Source organism: Poecilia mexicana, unplaced genomic scaffold (assembly GCF_051168715.1).
Source record: "Poecilia mexicana isolate PSO_F unplaced genomic scaffold, ASM5116871v1 scaffold_17, whole genome shotgun sequence".
Lineage (NCBI taxonomy): Eukaryota > Metazoa > Chordata > Actinopteri > Cyprinodontiformes > Poeciliidae > Poecilia > Poecilia mexicana.
Window position 1 is genome coordinate 20,786,898 of NW_028263386.1, and position 21,011 is coordinate 20,807,908.

The 21,011-nt window shown below is 37.6% G+C and overlaps 1 protein-coding gene across 3 annotated transcripts in view; it reads left to right on the plus strand.

The window, feature by feature from the left end:
- astn1 (astrotactin 1) overlaps positions 1–21,011 on the plus strand; it is a 343,361-nt gene that overhangs the window by 41,187 nt on the left and 281,163 nt on the right. The window lies entirely within an intron of this gene.

The following is a 21,011-nucleotide window of genomic DNA, read 5'->3' on the forward strand; positions in this document are numbered from 1 at the left end:
TTTTATATATTCTTGCATGCTGGTGTTTTGAAATTTGATCTAAATTCAATGAAGCTACATTTCAGCTACAGTAGATTTACATTTTATAAGTGGGAACTTTATGCAACACATTCCAAATCCAGATGTTTAATTTGCATATTAAGCTTGTAGTGATATGAATTAGGAAAAAATGAAAAATCTGTTGGATGAATCTTGAATTTTTTCTGCACACATCTGGGCCCGTGTACACAAGAGGCAAAAAATGCCAACAACTAAATTATGAGTTTGGAGCAGGTTGTGCTACCTCAACTTTTTTTTTTCTTAATTAACACAAGCTATGTTCGTGGAAGTCAATTTTCTCCTGCAATAATTAACGTTCACCTTGCCCCCTCCGGGAGGGTCTGGTAGAGTGCAGGTAAAGCTGACATTCAGTTCAAAGGAACATTAACATCAGGAATGCATCGAGCAGTGGGTCAGTCAAGCAAACAGATTCAGTGTGCGTGTTGCTGATCAAAAACCCGACTGCTGATGAAAAGGTGGCATATTAGATTTGCCAATTAAACAATCAAAGGATTCGAGCTGAACCTGTTTTCCCCAGTCTTGGATGGATTTGGAAAGGTCCTTTGCATTGTGAATACGAATAAATTTTTTTATAAACAGTAAAAGTCTGCCTGTGGAAATGGCAACGTTTGCTGTAATAAATATATTTTGGGGGAAACGGTTATTTGAGTCAAAACCTAAAAGGATTTGGTTGGTTAGTAGGAATGAATATTAATGTTGTTTTTTTTACACTATATTATATTAGTTATTCATGTTATATATAACTACAAAACTGCAACTCCCTTAAGACCCAGATCTACATGTATTTTAAAATGTAAACATTTAAAAACATTATTTCAAAATGAAGTAATGAATTAACATTACCTGCTCATCAACAAAGTGCTTCCAGAAAAGGGAATTGAATGTCAGCAAAAATGTAATTGAACTGTGTTGAATGTGAACTTTGATCCCATTTAACTCTGTATCCAAATTATGTTCAGAAAGCTAGATTACTAGATTACACTGCATAAATTTACATTTGTTGTAATGTAAATTTATGGCTTCTGGTTAATCAAGAAACCATAAAGAGCAGCTCTATGGGAGTTAGGGTAGCTTAGTTTGACAGGCTGTCCTTTCCAATCCGTAAATGGACTCTGGTAAATATTCTTAAATTAATTATTATTTATATTCTTTATAGACTTGGTAAAAAGCTCCTGATGGTAACCCATGTTAGTACAAAATGATTTCACTGCTCAGTAAAATTGGCAAACCCATGTAATTATGTCTGGTTTTTAGAGTTTCTTGGTTTAAGAAGTTCACTTGTCCCTCCTCATAAAGGTAGATAACAACCTGTGCTATTTTAGTTAGCTACGACTCAATCTAATTTGACCTAAGCCCGAAGCAATGACTGAGATGGGGTATGCAAAGACAGAGTCCTTCCTTTTTGTCTACAAGAGTTGCTATTTTCTAACGTATTCAGCTTATTATGAGCAAGATATTTTTGACATCTCCTTGAAAAGCTGTTCTGTACCAACCTAGACATTCAAAGCAAGTGCATTTAAGTAAGCTTAGGTATCATCCTTGCATTTCACATGGTTTTAACTGGACCTGCTTTGCAATGTGTGGTTGTCGATGTCAGACACAAGTCTCTCTGCAGATTCTTTTCTGATACAATAGCTGTAAACATGTCTCTGCAATAAAAATGTCACATGCCTGTTGACCTCTTTCTTCCCCAACTCCCTGACAGGGGCCCTGTGTGGATAGTAAGGAGGTTGCAGACTGTGCAATAAAACAGTTAAGGCTGACAATACCTAGTTGACAGGAAGGCGATGATACTTACTAAAGGTCATGGGTTGTAATATTTGTAACTCTCTAAGGTTACAGAGAGTTTTAGAGCTCACACCCAGACTATGGTGAATCAGCAGATACATTGGTTTGTGGTAATCAGCCTCTTCAGCATCATATTAGTTTCCCCACTGAGTATACTCTGTGGTTTCATGCTTCTGCTCTGATAGGTTTAGGCTGTTGTTGGTCTGTCACTAACTTGACTCCCTTTAGAGTTTTAGAGCTCTCTCAATTTTGTTTTTCTTTTTGTCTGGCTTTCATTTTGGCTTAAAGCGGGACTTGAGTTGCAGTGATGGAGCTAATTTGGTCAGAGATTCATTTTTGCAGCAACAGATGGAGTATTTGCATAATTTCTCAGCTCTTTGTTTTGTAGATGGATTAAAGTAATTATTGCTTTCTACCTATTCAGAGTAGGACATTTCACCATTTGCAGTATGTCAAACAAAACCAAGGAGTGAACCTTCAAGGAACCTTTCCCTTGATATGTACAATTGCTCATCTTTTAAAGTGCTCACATACTGGAAGCAAGTTTTTTTCCTAAATATGAAAAGTTCATACATTTCTTTATGTTTGTTGTTTTTCTTAAATTTATAACAATGAGATCTAGAGCCTCTGTGGGGAACAATTACATTACAGACCATGTGCAGCATTCAGTGCAACAGCTGAAATTGGGTTGTCCATTTCTTAGGCTTCATGAAGGTTTTTTTTTTAATTGTAAGTGCCACCCAAACAAAAACAAATACTTCAGTTTTCTTAAAAATCAAAGCACGGTGTATCCCATGTTACTAAAATACATTAAAAAGAAACTAAAAAATGTCCCATGACATTAAACCCTACACCCACGTTGGCCATCACTGTTGGGCGGAAGAACAACTTAGTCAGCTGACCAGGGGGCTTTGGCATTGATTTGGCGTTTCAGTCAGATTAAAACATCTATTGCTTCTCAGGATTCATTGCCACAAAACATATAACTACACACTTGACTTAGTGGTAAGCTTTGTGTTTGTTTTCTTCGTTTATTGCAGTTTTGGGGTTTAAATATTTAAAGCCCTTTGTTGCTGCGCTGCTACCACGACCGCAGGACTCCAGGAGGAAAATGTTTTTCAAATTTTAATCTAAACATTTATAATTAAATTACACCTGGATAATGTGCATGCTGACTAAATTGGACAGATGTATTGCCTCATTCGGCTATGACACTTAATTTACTTTGGATTTTATTTTTGTGGTATGCTAACCGGAAGAAACATTTTTGGCTATAACTGCAATTAATGATTTTTCCTAAGAAATATTGCATATGATTTCTGAACTGCTTTAGTTAAAATGTGTAGTTTTTTGTGTTTACCAGTAAACTGATTTGAATTGATTAAATTTAATTGCTGTTGATAAGGACCTATAATGACCATCTTATCTTAAAACTTATGAGGCTTCGTGGATTGACAGTGGGAGGAAACAATAGCTGACAGTCAGTGCCACCAACTGGCTAGTAGATGCAAAACACAATGTGGTCACACACATAATTTTTTGCCATTAGCACACATCGGATGTGTTACAGTGAAATGTGCCAAGACCAATCAGATCTCAGACGTTCAGCAAAAATGTGCTTAAGTAACAGTAGACCTATGATTTCATTGTATAAAATTATGTAGCTCAAAGCATTAAAAAGTCACATGTTCAAATCTTAGAAAAACTATCCAATGTCATGTTCTAACAAGTGGAGCTCATTTGATGAATTAAAACCAATATATAAGGATTATGTGTAAATGTAGCCCTTTTTATTTAGTTAAACCAGGGTAATAATTTGTCGGTCTCTAGAAAAATATGCTTTTCTTTGCATTCTAATCACAGTTTAGCGTTATGAGCGAATGACTTTGACGCAGTAGGGGGGTATTTGTGTTGAAGCGATTACTGTAGCGGTATCCCACCATGCAGCCATTGTTAATGCCATGTTTCTGGCCAGCATCATTCTAGCAGAACAGAAGGCAAACATCAAATACAAGCTTGTTGGCAATTTATCCTGGGATGGAGCATTGCACATGATTTAGTTGTTTTCCTAACGTATTTAGGCAAGGTGTGCCACTTCTGAAGGTGAAGTACATATTCTTACGAAACTGATTGTTACGGGATTATCTCAAGTTGAAAAGGCTTTGAGATAATAAAACTCAGATTAGAATATACAGATGAAGGTAAAAGTTGAGCTAAAATGTTCCCCAAATTCAAATTTCATAGCAAATCTAGATTGATTCACAGGCCTGGTTTCAATTTTATGGATTTGTGGATATTTCACCTTTTTTTTTTTTACCCATAAGCAGTTCTCTTTTTATGTGCCTTTCTTCAGAGGAGTGTAAAACATTACATTTCAGAGATAAACATGAACACTAGAATGCCAGAGGTTTTATTCACTGAAGGCTCATGAAATGTTTATGGTGACTTTGTGAACCGAGTAAGAAAATATACTTCTTTCTTCTCACATTTCTTTCAGACATTTTTATTGTTGGGCCTAAAAATGTGTTTTAATCAAATTAAATTGTGGTTCCAAATACTTGTGGTGAAATATCTTTTTTTTTTTTTGCACACAAAAATTTGTGGAAAACATTTGACTGTAGCCGTATTCTGCAACAGGTGTTTTATAGAAAGCTAACTTCTCTATGTAGTTTGCTACAAATAAGGACACATGCATTCATGTCCAGATCCACCAATGTGATTCGATCCAGGTGACCCGGAAATTCAATACAGAATTTGAAGACTAAAATAACAATGTTAAACTGAAGAAGTTCGTTTGAATAAACTGCATCAATGGGAGGTGAACAGGGCAGCTACAGTAACGGTTACGTCACTGAGCAGCAAGCTCAGGGGAGAGGCTTGAATCCCCACGGAGGAAGTGCTCGGAGGGAAGCTCACGTTCTGTGATCCTCTGCAGTCTGTGCAGCGATTCTCCACAGACGTCAGAGACACTGAAACTCTCCAGAGTTACAGGCACAATTCAAAATCCAATATTGGGGTGAATAAACAGGGACTGGTCATTACAGTGGGTTAAGCAAGAATCACATGGTGGTGCGGGGGTCGACGTCAGGATGTCCGATGTGCAGTCCGAATAGTCCGAATCCACTGTGGGTAAGCCGAAAAGAGTAATCCGAGGACATGATTAGGTGAGACACAAGAATCGTGAGTGCAGGGAAAGGTGCATTGGATTTCTGGCAAATGTGATAAATAATCTGGCTGGGAAGCAGAGACTAGAGAAGGATTTAGTAGTGCATGGCACAGGTGAAACATGGAGGGAATTGGGCATGGCGCAGATGGGCTGAATCAAACTGATTAGGAGTCAGAAACTTGGCATGAGCAGCATGGTGACTTGAATATATGTCAGAGACGTGAATCACTGCAGATTCTCTGTTACCACTATAAGTTGTTATCCAACCCCTGGAAATGTTTGTGTTTTTCCTATCTGTGCAACTCTTTTGGGATGTATTTGAAGAAAAGGAGCACCAGATGAAGAGCAATTTTTCCATTTACATGAGGCAGCACAAACAAAAACAATATATTAACCACTGTTGCAGACGAGTATCAGCACTCTGGGGTCTCTGTAGACTTTAAACTAAAATATTGAACAACTGACAGCCCCTCCTTTCCATAATCATGTGTTATCACTAAAGAGATGATGTAAAGTCAGCAGAAAACGGTTAGGGCCTCAAATATATTCAGAAAAGATTAAGACAATGGCTGTTGGCTCTTGATTCACTTTCTGATACTGTGCATTGAAGTTGTTTTGCTCTTGAATAAATAACCATGACTCATTCATCTCTGTACAGAGCCTGTGGGCAGCTGCAGCTCATGCCAAGGCATTATATATCGCAAACAAGATAAGAGTAGAGGTCTGGGCAGTATGATCAGCCAGTCTTGTTTGGACTGCAGTCAATGTGAGTTTCATTTGTTTTTTTTCTATCGATTTGCACATTCCTCCAAGGTATACTCACCCATTCATTGTGGAGATGTAGCCAGTGCTGTAGTTGCGCAAAAACAGCAACAGCTGAGTATGATATTGTCGTACACTTAATAAAGATGGACTTTTAAATATCTGTTCAGTTGAAAAGATGGTCTTTGATTAAAAATCAAAAGGATAAGGTACCTGAAATCTAGGAATTTCTGTCATTAAAAAGTTGCAAGTCATTTTCAGCAACTCATAATGAACACCCTTGACTTGCAGGGTTTCTGCTTCAAAGGCTTGACTAGTGGGAGAACTCTCTATTGGAGACCAAGAAAGTGTGAAACATTTTCCAATTTTCTGAGATTCTTTACCACAACATATTAGTCAGACAAATAATTTGATAGGTGACTGAAAAGAGGCACTTGCTAGCATAATGCATTCTCATTCTTATTGGTTGTATTAATAATGAATACAAAAATGCAATTACAATGATGGTATGACATAAATGAGTTGTTGGGCCCTCCTGTTTTCTAGGGTCAGTGAACCTTGAAAACCACATAAAAAGAAATCACACTGACTGTCACAGTCATGTGTAAAAATACTCTTCTATCAGACAGGCTATAGCAAACTGTGATCATCTTGAAGCACGAAAAATATCGGATCTCCGCTTTCATTACAGCCTGTCAGATCATGCACACTTATTAAAAATCACCTTCAATTTGCTCCAAACATTGTGATTGCAAAAAGCAAGTCTTCATGTTCTTTTTGATATGCTGATCACTCGGCTTATTCCCTTAGACAGGACAGCAAGGGGGTAGCATGGTGGGATCAGTAGTAAGCTGGAATGCACAAAAGACTTGGATAAAAGGGTCATTATTGACAATGAAACATGATGAGAGATGTACTCATCTAACCTGGACTGCTCTCCTGTCTTAAATGATTGTAGAAACGGAGCACACATGATAGCCATAGTATTGCCTTTAAATGTGTGAAATGTATCTCATATCTAGCCCACATGATTTATCTCTTCTCTCAGCTGTACTGATGAAACGGCTAATGTCAGCAGCAACTGAGTTCGACCAGTGTTTCTGTCTGGGTGTAAAGGTAACCCTGCTGTTTTGTTATTCTGCAAATAAGAACATATTTCACCTTTTAGAAATAGTCTGTATGGGATTCTGATTCTTCATTTTCACTCTGACACCTCATCTTTGTTGCTGCTTCCCAAACTTCCAAGCCAGGAAATGGGATGAAACTCATTTTTGTTTGTATTAGAGTTGTCTACCAGATATATTTTTTTTCTTCTACTGACCTCTCAAAATTCATCCTGCTGAAACCTGTATTTATTCTTATGGCATGGTTACTGATTTGAACATGAAGAAAAAATAATAGAGTAGAAAAGCCCTGTTGTGACCTAGTGCAGAGCTTCAATCAAAACTCTGGAAGCTCGTTGTCGTAGAGTGTGTGAAGTTCCTTGCAAAGTTATTGAACTTCTTTCTCTGGGCTTGCTTTTTTTCTGCCAACGGCTTTTTATATTACCTGGCAGAACTACTTTTTTTTTTCTTTTTCTTTTTCTCCACCTTCTCCCTCTAAAGCATATGAAGACAGAGCCTGTGGTTTGAAAGGCTCACTGTCCCTTGATTAGGTTCTGCTGGTGTGTATGAGCAGTGAACCGGAGCCGGCTCGTGGTCGGAGGAAGCATAGTGGGGTTGCAGCGACATCCAGCCAAGTGGCTGGATGTTGATAAGTTCATTGTCGTTCCTCCTGTGTGCCCCAGATAAGCCCCAGCATGTTGCGAGTTTGCCGCAGCAAACACAACAGCGGCGGCAGCACCCCCCAGAGTAAGACAGATATGGCTGGTCAGACTACAGTGTTGTGACAGATTGTCATTCCCACCTCTCAGGGTGTTTAGTGTTAATTTACTTGTCTGAGTACGCAGGCAAACAAATTGGCTGCATTCAACGCATGCTGCGTGAATCCTCAAAGAGCATGCAGTATTTATGCACAAAGATAAGAGTTTGAATAACTTTTTTTTTTTAAAAAGAGAGAACTCTACACAACCGAGAAAAGCATTTAGAATCCTGCTGTGAATGCTCCAATTAGTTGCAAGAGTAAAGTCCTACTCCCTTAATAGAGGGGTTTAATAGGGTTGCAAAATCAACAAATTCTAAGGATTATTCAATCTGCAGTAGGTTTTCTTTAAAGACTGTGAAGGGTGCAGTACCATCTAATGGTGTTTGCAGATTGAAAACTTTGCTGTCTTTAAACCGTTCTTTATCTTTGAGGATCCTAAAGCAGTCGCTTTAGGAGGTAGGTGATGTTTGACAGGTAGCTTTTGACGAGTTGTTCCGAGGCCCGTGTAACGTCAGCAGGGAGGAGAGTGAACCAACAGATGAATTATGAAAAGATTGACCTACAAAAAAGACCAGAGGTCAGCTAAGATTGTTTATTTAGAGAGATGTTGTTCATTTTATTTAACAAATGCATGTCGTTCTGAAAATATTTCCAGTGGAGGCTTGAGGGAAGACCCATATTTTTAGGTTATTCTAGAATTATGCAGCGAAACATTTTTTTTCTCAGTCTTACACTTGACACATTAATTACAGGTGACATTTTAGATAAGTGTGCGGAATAAAAACGGTCAGGAACATAAAATGGTTTCTTTAAAATCTTCATGTCCTCAAATCAGTGGCACTGTGATGCTGTTCTGAAACACAGGTAACAATCCAAGACAAACCATGTCAAAAGCAGATCGGTGTGCTTGCATGCCATTTCTTTTATAACACAAGAACATTCTCTTCTTTTAATTAAATTTACTGATTGGGTTTTTTAATTATCAAAAATGTGACAAAAGATAAATGTATGTTATAAACGGCACACCATGAAGTCATCCTTCTTTGTTAATCTTTTAACAATAGTTTTCTTTTTGTGTCACAAAAAGGACATTTCACCATAACAGCATGATTCACATTTTACTAATTGTATGAAAGTCAATGCTTCTTAAAGCCTGTTTCTTTGCTTGTAGTGTTAGGAATATTGAGCCTGTGTTTCTGAGTGTGTAGTGTGCAATAATCGGCAGCTTGCATTGTTATTCAATCTATACGGCATTGATGTTTTGTCTAAAGCCAGTCTTCCAGTGGATGGCCATGCCTAACTGCTTTGTGGGGGCTCCAGAGTCAGGGATTAAACAAATCACAGTACTTTTCCAAAGTCTTTGCTCTTTGCTGAAGTGGGATAACAAAGAGTGGAGCGCATGTAGTTCAATAGATAAAACAATACCACAGTACAAGGCTTGCAGATTGTATTCTCCTCATGGGTAGAGCATCGCGTTACTTTTTTGAAGGTCAAACATCCATCTCCCACGCCACATGAAACAGTAATACATCTGCACAGGAAATATGTTGTACGTCTCGTGAAAGCTCTGGACGTTGTTGGCAACAGAAGGAAACGGTTATATCAAACTGACGGAGTAACGTAGGACTGAGTTGTAAATCACAGACGCATCAACAGGAGGTGCTCACCTCCAGATCTCTTGACACTTCATTGCAGTGATCATTTCTTTTGCTGAAGTGAAAGGAATCACTTGAGAAAATGTTCACCTTTTGTGATCCGTCATATAAGTTAGTTATGAAACCGCTAGGGTTAATTCGCTTTTGCTCAAATGTTGGCCTGATACAAAAAGTCAAAAGTTTACTCTGGTGTTTTTGGTGGACTTGCAGTAGTCTGAGCAGCTGCAGCTGATGGGGAAAATTAATACAGCTGGTGCACTTAACTTGCATAGCTTTAACCTGGTAAATTGAATTGTTAATTTACAAAACCAGCTTAAAACTTTACCATACTCTCCAGTAAAATCAATGGCAATTATTACAGAGCTTTTGTCCCACAGTTTTAATTTGCTCAAAACAACTAATACTAGGTCCCATTAAACATTATTTAATTTTAAGACGTACTTTTAATACATAGAAAGCTATATTTAACATTTTAATATGTAGATTTATTAATACATTCTGCCACAACTGGTCCTTTGAGGAAATTCATAATCTTGATGTGGCCCAAAATAAAATTGAGTTCGACACCCATGGTCTAAATAGTGCAGTGCAAAACGTATCAATTTATAATCACTTTATTTTAAGCTTTGGAAAAGCTAGGCAAGTTAAGCAACTAAAGCTGCCAGTCAAGCTCTAAGTAAATGTCATAGAAAAATGTTGTAGATGAAAGAATGATTGAAATTCTTTTGAATTAAAAGCATAGACCCAAAACCTCTGTCATCTTGTTTTTGTTGCTTTTAATCACATTTATTAACATGCTACTTGCAAAACTAGTAAAGATCTACTCCTTGGTTGCGACTGAAATAAACTGTTTGTTGCTCGAACAGGGGTTTTGGTATTGTGTAATGTTTTTCTCAGTTTTTAACTCTCTCCATCGTTTTGTCAGCATATTCTAAGAAAGATTTTGGTTAATGTCGTGGGATTTTTCCACCGATAAAGGCAAGCATACCAGACACAAAAGGACAAAGAAACGGTAGCACTCGCCACACGTTTGTATCTGAAACGATTCTCAGGGTCACCGTGTAAGCCACATGCTCCATTCCGCTTGAGCAATCAAGCGCTACAATGTTTACTCACTGTAATAATCAATATGCGACATACACAGGGATGCTAACAATGATCCCTAAAGACGCATTGTGTCAAGCCAGGCTGTAGTTTTCATTTGGACAGATTTTCTTACCAGGTCTGTGATGTGTCAATTTGTAGAGGGCGTAGGATACATGTGTTCAGGCCAGTGGTTAGCTGATTTTGAGAATGACATTCTTAGATTTACTGTTTAACCCCTTATTGTTTCAGGTCATATAATTTTCTATTGTCAATCACAGCTCTGTTCTTCTGTCTAAACTCAAACAATGCACACCGTAGGAGTAAAACTTTGTTAGGATAAATTTAACTTAAGTATTCCACTGCTTCTGAATGTACAACACATTTCTTTCTTGATGTCAGCTCACCTTCAGAAAATCTTAGTGTCGTGATTCTTGTTTTATTTTGGTAAAATAAGTCTTGAGACAATGCATGTAGGTAAGAGATGTTTTGAGGGTAATTTTGATTACTGAGCAGAGAGCAGAGTGGATCCACAGGTGGTTATGATTTATAGCAGACATAAGCTGAAGTGAGTGATTTCTTTCTGTTTCCATGCTGGGCAGGCAGGTGAAATATGGAGGCAAAATTGAGGAGAAGAACCAGGAATGCAATCCTTTAGATATTCTTGGCAAAGCTTGTCGTAAGGAAGATTACTTCAAAGGACACTCAAGATAAGGTTATAGGAGGTGCACCAGTGGGAAAAGCAAGGAGACACTTGTGAAACAACAGATTATAACTTGAAATGTAATACAGAGAGATCAATTACTGTGGTACATTCAGGAGAAACCAGGTGTCACTGGAGAGTCTTTAAACGGTGACTTGATGAGCTAATCAGAAACAGGTGAGTTGACAGCTCACTAGCAGAAGCTCTATTATCACAGAGAACAGCATTACAGGAACAACATGACAACACTGGGTACCTGCTGTGGATTTGTATCACAATAATGTCTAAGCTGGAAAGTTACTGAAAAACTAACATCATCTCTACTCCGATAGTGGAAAAAAAAAAAAAAACGTATAGAAAATTAACACTTGTGGGGCATATGTATAAAGGTGTTTTCTGGTAGTGAGGATTTTTGCGCATTTGCAGTAGTTTGTTCATGGTACTGAATATGCAACTGGAGACAAAGACCGAACTGCTCCTAAAATAGCTATGCTGAGCAACAAAGCAGCTCTCGGTACTGATGCAAGTTGCCAACATTTAAATGATTCATTATGCAGCCATTTGTGGGGAAGGCTACACATATTTATATATATTCATGTAAATCACAGCTAGAACAAATTGCGCGGCCAGAGCTCTTTGCATAATGCAGATTACATAGGAAAATTATCACTGGTAGAAGACTGGTGTTAATTTTGCTGGGAAAGAAAAAGTGATGACTGCAACCTGTGGTGCTGCTGTCTGTACAAATAGCTGCTGGTCACATTTGTTAACGGTAGGTAAAACTGATCCGGTCTTCCTCTGAAGTGTGACTTTTTCTTTTGCAAAGAAATTATCTTAAAAAAAAAGAGAGACTATGAACCTCACTATTGGGTAGCATTTAAACTTAAGCATTACATGATGAGTTTAATAAGTAAATTCCTATTAAATGAACTCTGTATTTGTGTGAGAAATATAAAATAGCATGCCTTGGCTGTTATGTTGCAGGTGAGATGGGGAACTGGAATTGAAGGATTGAAGGGATTGTGTTGGACAAAACCAGCTCATATCAAACACTGTTATTTTTTCATTAAATGGAAACTAACAAGATGTAGTTGCATTATTATTTGTTTTTTTTATAATTCTGACACATGGTATTGTGCTTGTAGTCCATCTGCTGTCCTTGGACTGGTTTGCTCCTAAATGTATTTAGTGCAAGTCAGTGTTATATCAACAGTGCAGAAAGAAAGCAAGAAAATGGATTTTTGAGGAACAGTTGAGGAGATTGCTCTGTTTTGTGAATTTTACCCTCAGCCTTTTGTATTAAGCAACCTTTTGATTCAGTTGGTTATCTGCAAAACTGGCCATGTCATTGAGTCATGAGCCTCTTTCTTAAAGTGGATTTATTTAGCAACATGAATAAGAGCAACTTGTTATTCATGCAATGCTGAGGTACCTGGGCTACTTGGCAAGAATGTTAAATTGCCCATGGGGAGAGCCAAGCAATCCCCTCACTATGTTTAAGTATTCAAGGTGACTTTACCAGCAGGGTCATTTTAATCGTTTTCTCTCAGCCATTAAACTTTTTCTCTTTTCTCAAGTAGGACTACAGGGCTTTTATAATTTGTCCTTATGAAGACCGGAAAGGTAAATTGGCAGACTAGGCTTCTGGAAAATATTAAAACATCCTTTCACAAGAGGAACATTAAAAAATGAAGCGAGTATTAAAAGAAAGAAAATATTTCAATCAATCTAGAATATAAAGAAGGACTTGCTTTTACACAAACTACTCTAAAATTAAATCCCACAGTCTCTAAGCATGTGTGAGTGCATTAGGTATAAACAACACATGAAAGCCGATGGTGGCTGGATGCCAATTAAACTGGGATTAAGGTATTTTCCAGCAACAACATAGCTTTTACACATGGAGATTATGTTGTTTTCCTGAAACTGTTTTTTTACAAGAGAACAAATGGGTTGACCAATGAGACATAACAGAAATCATAATTGCTGTTTGTCTCAGGATGGTAAATGACTCAAGTGTTTGGTTCATTGCACAGCGAGTGTTTTCTTTGCAAGGACTGACGTGCATGTTGAATTAAGTCAACAGTGAGATGAGACTGCAGTACAGGAGAGCGGCAGTCCTGTTTCATCTCTTATTACACAGAAGCAAAGATTGAATTTGCTCTGGCCATAGATTGACACTAGAGATTTTTCCACAATAGCAGGACACACTTTCCATTCATAACACAAATTCCTTATTTGTGTCTGAATAATTTAGCCAAACTCTCAGAGATTATTTCTGATTTGAGAATGTTGCTGTGAAGTCTGAATTTTGTCCACTTAAGTGAAAAATATTTGTAATCTGTGAGGAATCTAATACACGAAAGTGGGTTTTATTGGTAGTATGCAAATGATTTTTGATAATGGAAACAAAAGCTAACAGGCAAAATGATGAAGCTGTTTTGAGGTATTAAATATGTGCAAAAATTGTGGTTGCATATCCTCCTTTTTCTAAAACTAGAGGCAAAAACAAATCTGACCCTAAAATAGCTTTACTGAACCGATAGTGTCGCTACGTTGATGTTTGTCCACATTTAGTTGAAGTGTTGCTTGAAATTAGGACAATGCCCACCCATATTTATAACAACATGTATTTTAATATAGATTCCAACCTGAATAAAAAGATTCAGATTCTCAAAGCCCTGGGCTATTTGCATTATGCATTCTCTGGAGGAAAAAAAAAAAAAAAGTTTGCTGAAAACTTAGTAATTTTTCAGCTGGATATGGTTGAGGTGCAGGACGAGCGAGCAGATGATCAGGACTGCCAGATTCTTTGACTTTTCAAGTGAAATTAACTGGGTGGACCTAAAAATATCTGTTTCTACTTGATACCGATATATAGTCATCAGTCAGAAAAGTAGATTTATATAGACACCATGTAGCATTTTCATAATCTGATACATTTTAAATCTCTAAATTTCAAGTATTGCATCACTCCACTGTCTTTTACAGTCGGAGAGAGAAAGAGGTTATTTATCTAATAGTTTACAACATAGTGATAGTTTTTAAAAAATATGTAACAAACACATTTTCATAAAAGCTCCTCACTGCGGCTTTAGCGGAAATGTATTTATTTATTTTATTTTTGATCTTTAATCACTTTCGTACCTGCTATTTTGGCTGAAGAGAGGACAAATGAAACCTGAAGCAAAAAATAGGTGCAAATTGTTCCCATCTGTGACTCTTGATAGAAATTGTATTGCTTTAGAAACTACTACTCCTTCTGTGATTTTTATGGAAATATTACAAACATTTGCCAGTGGTAAGCTAACATGTTCCAAGTGAAACTGCACCCTTTGATGCAAAGGTATAAGTTACGTTTCCTGTCGGCATTGTTTAGTGTTTTCTGTGTGAATCAAAGTGGGAAGATGGAGCTTGGCTGCAGTAAATCCCACCCAAAGTGGGCTTGGCATGCGAGTGGTGGAGAAAATCTGGAGCTGAGGAGAAATGTTGGCCTAAAACAGTGTTAGACAGACTGGGGATGATTAACAGGCTAAAATGAACAAACTGGACCATATTCAACCACATTGTTTATTTTCAGCTACAAATATGGGGAGGGACATATTCCCACTGTCTTCTGTAATGCACTTTAGTTTTGGATAAAGTAAAGTTACAAGACATTTGAAGCAACTCTCACAATTATTGAATCAACACACAGGTTTCTACGTACCCAAAAGAAACTGACCCCAACCTCTCTAGCTGTCTGCACATTTTTCACCTCTAACCTCCCCCAAATTGCAAGCCTCACTCACACCAACACGAATGAGTGCTCTTTATTTGCTCTGCTTGCACAATTCTGCATATTGAACAAGTATAAAGTTGGAATCAAACCTATTTTCACCTCACCATCTCTTGGTGTCTTTTGTTCTGCAAAGGTGTTCATCATAAATAGGTGAAATGTGTGAAATATTTTAATTGTTGTAACAGATTGGTCTTCTTAGAAGCAGCCCCCTTTTAGCGCTAGCTGTACACATGAGTGGACTATGCATTTGCAGAGGTAAGCAGCTACTTATTCCACTCTGTAAATTCAGCTTAAATGAACCAAACAAATCGCTAGCAGAGTATGCACTCCCAGCTTCATTTTGTTTACCTCCTCATATAGTGATGCATTACACCTCAGTGCCTTTTATTTAAACAGCTTAACAACATGTTGAAACAGTTTTGAAGCCTCCAATCTTTGGCAACAATCCATTCCATCTGCTCCTCCTCGCTCTTTTAATAGGATTCATCAGTGTGATCGCAATCGCGGAAACTCTGCGAGGTGTGTGACATTTCTCTACTGGAGCACGGCCAAGTTGGGGCAGTCTTTTTGAATCTCATCAAACAGCACCCCATGTATTTTACAGCAGCTGCTGGCAGAGCCTCCTGTGATCTCGGCTCACCTTGAAGTGGACTATTCTTCCTGTCCCCTACACTCTGCGTCCCATGCATAATCATCCGACGTGAAATTTTAAAAGAACAACTTTCCAAGCTACCACAAATTACCATTTGCCGCCTGTCTTGGTTAATATGTAGAGTCCCGCACTGGGAAGCTCGTTAGGAAATGGACCAACTTTGATTGATTGCTCTGGTTTCCATTCTCATTCATGTAGAAAATTGGCAAGGCTGAATAAAGAACACCTTAAAACAAGGACTGAAGTGTTCCTATGGGACATGAGAGAATTTGTTTGTCTAAATTACTTTGATGGCTTTTTGTTCCTATGTTTGTCTTTTCACACATTTCACCTAAAGCCAGAGCTTTTGAAATCCTGAAAGGAAAGATAAATGATCTGGCCATGCCTGGACTAGAACAAAAACGGCTTCCTATTAAAAAAAAAAACAAAAAAACTTTATAAAGTGCTTTAAACACATGCATCCTTACAAATTCTTCTGATCTTTGTGTTTGTCTCTGTAACTGATTCTTCTCTCTATAAAGTAGGGTTTTAGTATAATTAATACTTTGGTATAATCACAATTACAAAATTTGTTTGCATTTAAACTGACACAAACTGAGCCATTTTCGTCTTTCCAAGTTGGCGCACAACTTTGCACGGCAATGCAGCTGACAAACTGTTTCAGTGCCTCACTTGAACATTGAATGCTGAGAATCAAAACAGTGACCTGGTAGTGAATTTTTAAAACTTCCAAAACATGGTACTGAAAGGACTCTCCACGGCCCTCTTCAGTTTGAAAAGGCAAAAAGCAAAAGAGTTGTTTGGAAGCCTTTTGGCAGAAAACAGGAGACGCTAATGACTGTGGAGGAGCCTTCCATGCTACAAAGTAGTGCCTACACAGCCAAGTAGTGCTACCAATTTTATGCACCGTCTTAGAAATAAACAGTGTTTATAAAAACTTTTTTAAAAAAGCATCAAACATGCTGGATGTAATGCTTAATATTTTTGTGTGAAAAAATGTATTTTAACAACTTATCAAAAGCCTTATTATGCCGTTTAATGGTAAACTAGTTAGAGTCTACGGCTAATCTTAAAATATTCAACTTTTATCTTTGTGTTTGTAAGACAGTTTAATATGCGCTGCACATTTTAGTGTTTAAAAACTAGCAATAATTTATCAGGTTTAAAATTACATACAAAAACAAGCTTTTTATTAACGACTGAAGCTGACAAAAGCAGACTTGAACCCAGTCGGAAACCATGACAACATACACAGTTGACTGGAACCACCAGAACAATCCATCAGGACTGTATGAATATATTTATGTGAACCAGGATCATTAAACAACTGGTCCCACAAGCCAACATCATGCTTACTCCTGATATGAACACTTCTGTCAGGTTCTAACTTGTCTATTATTTTTGCTGCACAAGTTGACCTTATGCAGCAACGTCAACTTATGCAGGTTTGGATTTTGGATAGAACTCCAACAAAATCTCGACTCCGCATTTTCCTTTGCTTTTTGGGCCGGCTTTTTACTTAACCCAATCGTTCTTGCTCTCCTCAGCTTTGCTTTTAACACCCTCACCTGTTTTGCTATCCTCCCTTTAACACTACCACAGTGAAACGAGAAGTAAGAGAGGCCAGCTTCTTCTGACACCGCATGAGGATGTGAACAGAATGACTTCAGCCATCGCTACTCTTCACCGTAACACACAGAGACACACACACACACATTTCTCTGGTGCTGTTAATTCCCAGTTCCAGCACACGGTTTCACGGCCATATGGTCTCTTCCTCGCTTCTCTCCTGTCCCACTGGGTAAACAGGCGTCAAAAAACAGCACTGCTCTCAGATGGTTGTTTAGCTCCTGATCTCCCCTAAACAGATCTCTTCGCCTGTCTCATTAGTGTTGAACGTCTCGGTCAATATCTTCACATTAAATTCTCAGCTGCTTGTGTGTGCTCATATTCAAAACTGGCATTGGCATTATAGTCTTTCTTTTCTAGTGTTTGCTGTCACCATATGTGTCCATAGGTTTTAATAAGGCACTATTTCCATGTCTAATGATAAAATATGTATATATTTTATGTGGTAATGTAGAGCATTCATTAATCTTACCCATATGCTTCATTATCTAACTTGTGAGTGGCATAGAGTCAACATGCAGGCTTGTTTTGCATTCTCGTTATCCTGAGCTTTTTAAATTTTAACTGTCTATAGACAATTTGTGTTTGTTTCTTTGAAGCAGCCGGTCCTTTTGGTAAGGAAAAATAAGTCCACAATAATTCAAATCAATGTCATTTTCCCATTGAACATAATACTAAATTGTCACAAGATTTATGCAAGTAATACAGAAATGTCACCGAAGTGACACCTTGATAAACTTACCTAATCACATGCTATGCAAGGAGATGATCTGTCTGCACTGATGAATATTTACTCACATTGCCCCGCTGAAAGTTTGGAGCAGCTGTCGCCTCAGATCTGTCTGACTTATTTTGTAGGGCAATGAACCTTCAGCCAAAGATGAACAGGTGATTACAAATGAGAAATTACATTTAATACCTAATCCATCATTTTCTATGTTTTGTTTCTTTGTTGTTGTTGTTTTATTTTATTTTTTTATCTGTTAGCATGTAGTAGTGATGAAGACTACATGCTGATTATAAATGGGGCCATTTTACAATTCACAGCGCAATGCATTATGGCCCCAACCAGCATGTTGTCACACTGGGTAAAACTGGGTTTTGCCCGGGTGAGAAATAACTCAGCATGAGATTAAATATTTCGTGCTGCATAAATCAGTATGTGCATCTGGCCTCTCAGTTAGTAGGGAAAGAAGTATGTTACAATGTATAATGCAGCTGAAATCACTCCATGCTAGTTTTACAACATGCAGGGTAAAGAAAAATAAAGAAGAAATTTTTAATTTAGATATCATCTGGTTTAGTTACACCTTAGATTTTAGATGGTGTTTAGGATCCTTCAGACTGTAAAGGTAGCGTTGTTTTCCTTGACTTATTTAAAGAAGTTCTAGCAATAATAATGAAAGGAGTTTTCTTTTTCCTTTTTCGGGAAAAGTTTGAAAAAGTGGAGTTTTAAAAAAATTCACATTGCTCTGTGACTAACATCTGTACAGAAAATAATACAAACCCATCAAATCAATTAATTGAATTTAATTATTTATGTATTTATTTGGTAATAGTAAATATAAAACATATTGTTCAGTTCAACACTTCTGTAGTGTACAAAAAGGACTGTAGCTCTGGGCTTCCTGCACTAAAGTCACCTCTTTGATATTCAGCACTCTTCAGTTTTCATTTCATGAGTTTCTACATTATCATAATTCAAATAACCATATTTCCTTTTCTGAAAAATTTCCAATATGAAAGCTGATATATGCTGACAGTATAGTATATACTTTTATTATGAACTTGCCTTCCTAGTGATGGTTTCATGATCTATTGAAACCATGTTTCCATGGTTCCGAAAAAATAATAAATTCAGGCATCCAGTGTCACACATCTGAAGCAACATATGAAGTAAAGGGATAGAAAAGTTGTAAGTACGGGTAGGGCTGAAACGATTCCTCGAATGATTCGAGTACCTCGATTACTAAAATTCCTCGAGGAAAATTTACCTGCCTCGAAGCTTCGTTAATTTATGTTTTATTATTTAGCGCACCGTGTTCCGGCCGGGACTTCATTTGCGTTGCGCGGAGCTCTCACTTCCGCCTCTGAGTTGTTGACAAAAGCTAAGTCTCAGCGGCATAAAGTCCAATCTTCAAGATTGGCCCGTGGGGATTTTATTGATTGATGATAATGCCCGACTTTTTATCGTTTTTTGGGGAACCAATAAGCATCCTTAAAATGACTTGGGAATGCCTGGAGTACGGCAGCATTTCTCCTCCGGGGCTGCTGGTTGAAGGCGAACGGCGGGAAGAGCGCTGAGGTGAGCGGATAGACTGAACAGGGCGGGCGGCTGAGTAGCTTATGCTTACCGTGTAAATGTAGCTTTACCGACGAACCGCACAATAAATTTCATATCCCGGTCTGAAGAAACGGGTGGCGGAGCGCATCGTACATGGCTGGTAGATGAGTTTCTGAGTGTGACCAGTGAAGGTGTCGTAAATATCCCGTATTGCTTCCCCCCGTGTTCGTCCCCCGGTCTAACGGTTCGTCAGTCCGCTGGTCTATTTCCTCCCCTCCATCTTACGTTCGTTCATTCGCCCTCTCCTCCCACTCCAGGCGGCATTTCCCGTATTTTCAAACCCAAAGCGTGACAGGTTAGGTGGCTTCAGTGAGTTTAATTAATCTATTAAACTCACTGAAGATGAATACATAAACTAAAAGCTGGATTGTAGACATTTTTTATAAGCATATTTGTGAGCCTGCCTCTTTGTTATTAAATTCAATATAATTTCAGATTTTTCTATAACTTTTCTTCTGGTTAACTTAGAAAGTGAGCTATTATTGTTACAGGTTAGTTTTCTAAACTACAAAAAAGCAACTGTTAGGGATCCTCAAATATGAAAAATTGGACTGATATTGATATCTGATAGTAACACCGGTATTATGCCAGATTTACCAATATTTCATTTTATAATTTTTTTTTTATCCGATTACTCGATTAATCGTAAGAATAATCGATAGATTACTCGATTACTAAAATATTCGTTTACAACAGCCCTAAGTACGGGTAAGAGCATTAAACATTTCGTTACCAATGTGAAAATTGAATATTGATTTCTTCCTACCACAGTCAAAACAATTATTTATGCTTTATTTAGTTTTATGTATTTATGTGCTTATTAGTACCATAACTGTTATAAATGTCCTCCTTTAAAAAAATGTTTTCTGTGTAATATGTTATGTATTATAATTGTCATTTATGAACATTTGTATAAAAATATCTATTTACTTCTGGGAATATATTGCTTGAACTTTAAGTGATCTACCTGTTTCACCATTTTACAGCCCAAATAAGCAACTAGAGTTATTACTTTTATTAAATACAAATATTATTCCAATGGCTAGAAAACCTTCTTTTTCCCTAAAGAATTATTAAAAAAAATATAAACTATCTATATTATGCTGAAGGTCTGTCCCTCATTGCTTAAAAAAGGCTCTTAACTACCAGAAGCATATTTTGCCATTTTTGTCAACCTCCTCATTTATTTTAAAATGCGCCGTGTTGCCACCCTCTGTTCAGGTACTCTCCATTTCCGTATGCCTGGGTTAAAGTTTAGGCTTTCAAAATGTCAAAGACTGTAATTTTATTGAACTTTATAGGCAGTAAAACTCTTTCAGGCTAAATGGCTCAGCAAATTTACATTCAGGGGAGGTTAACGAGTAATGCGGCGTAATCAGATTACTTTTGATTTACTTAAATTGCAGTAAGTGGCCACCCTGTTTTCTTTTCCTTCCTCTCCACCATTCTTCTTATTCCCTTTTGTGCTTCTCCGTCTTAGCCTTCATCCCTTTTTTTCCCCCTTTTCTTTTCTTTTTTTTCCTTT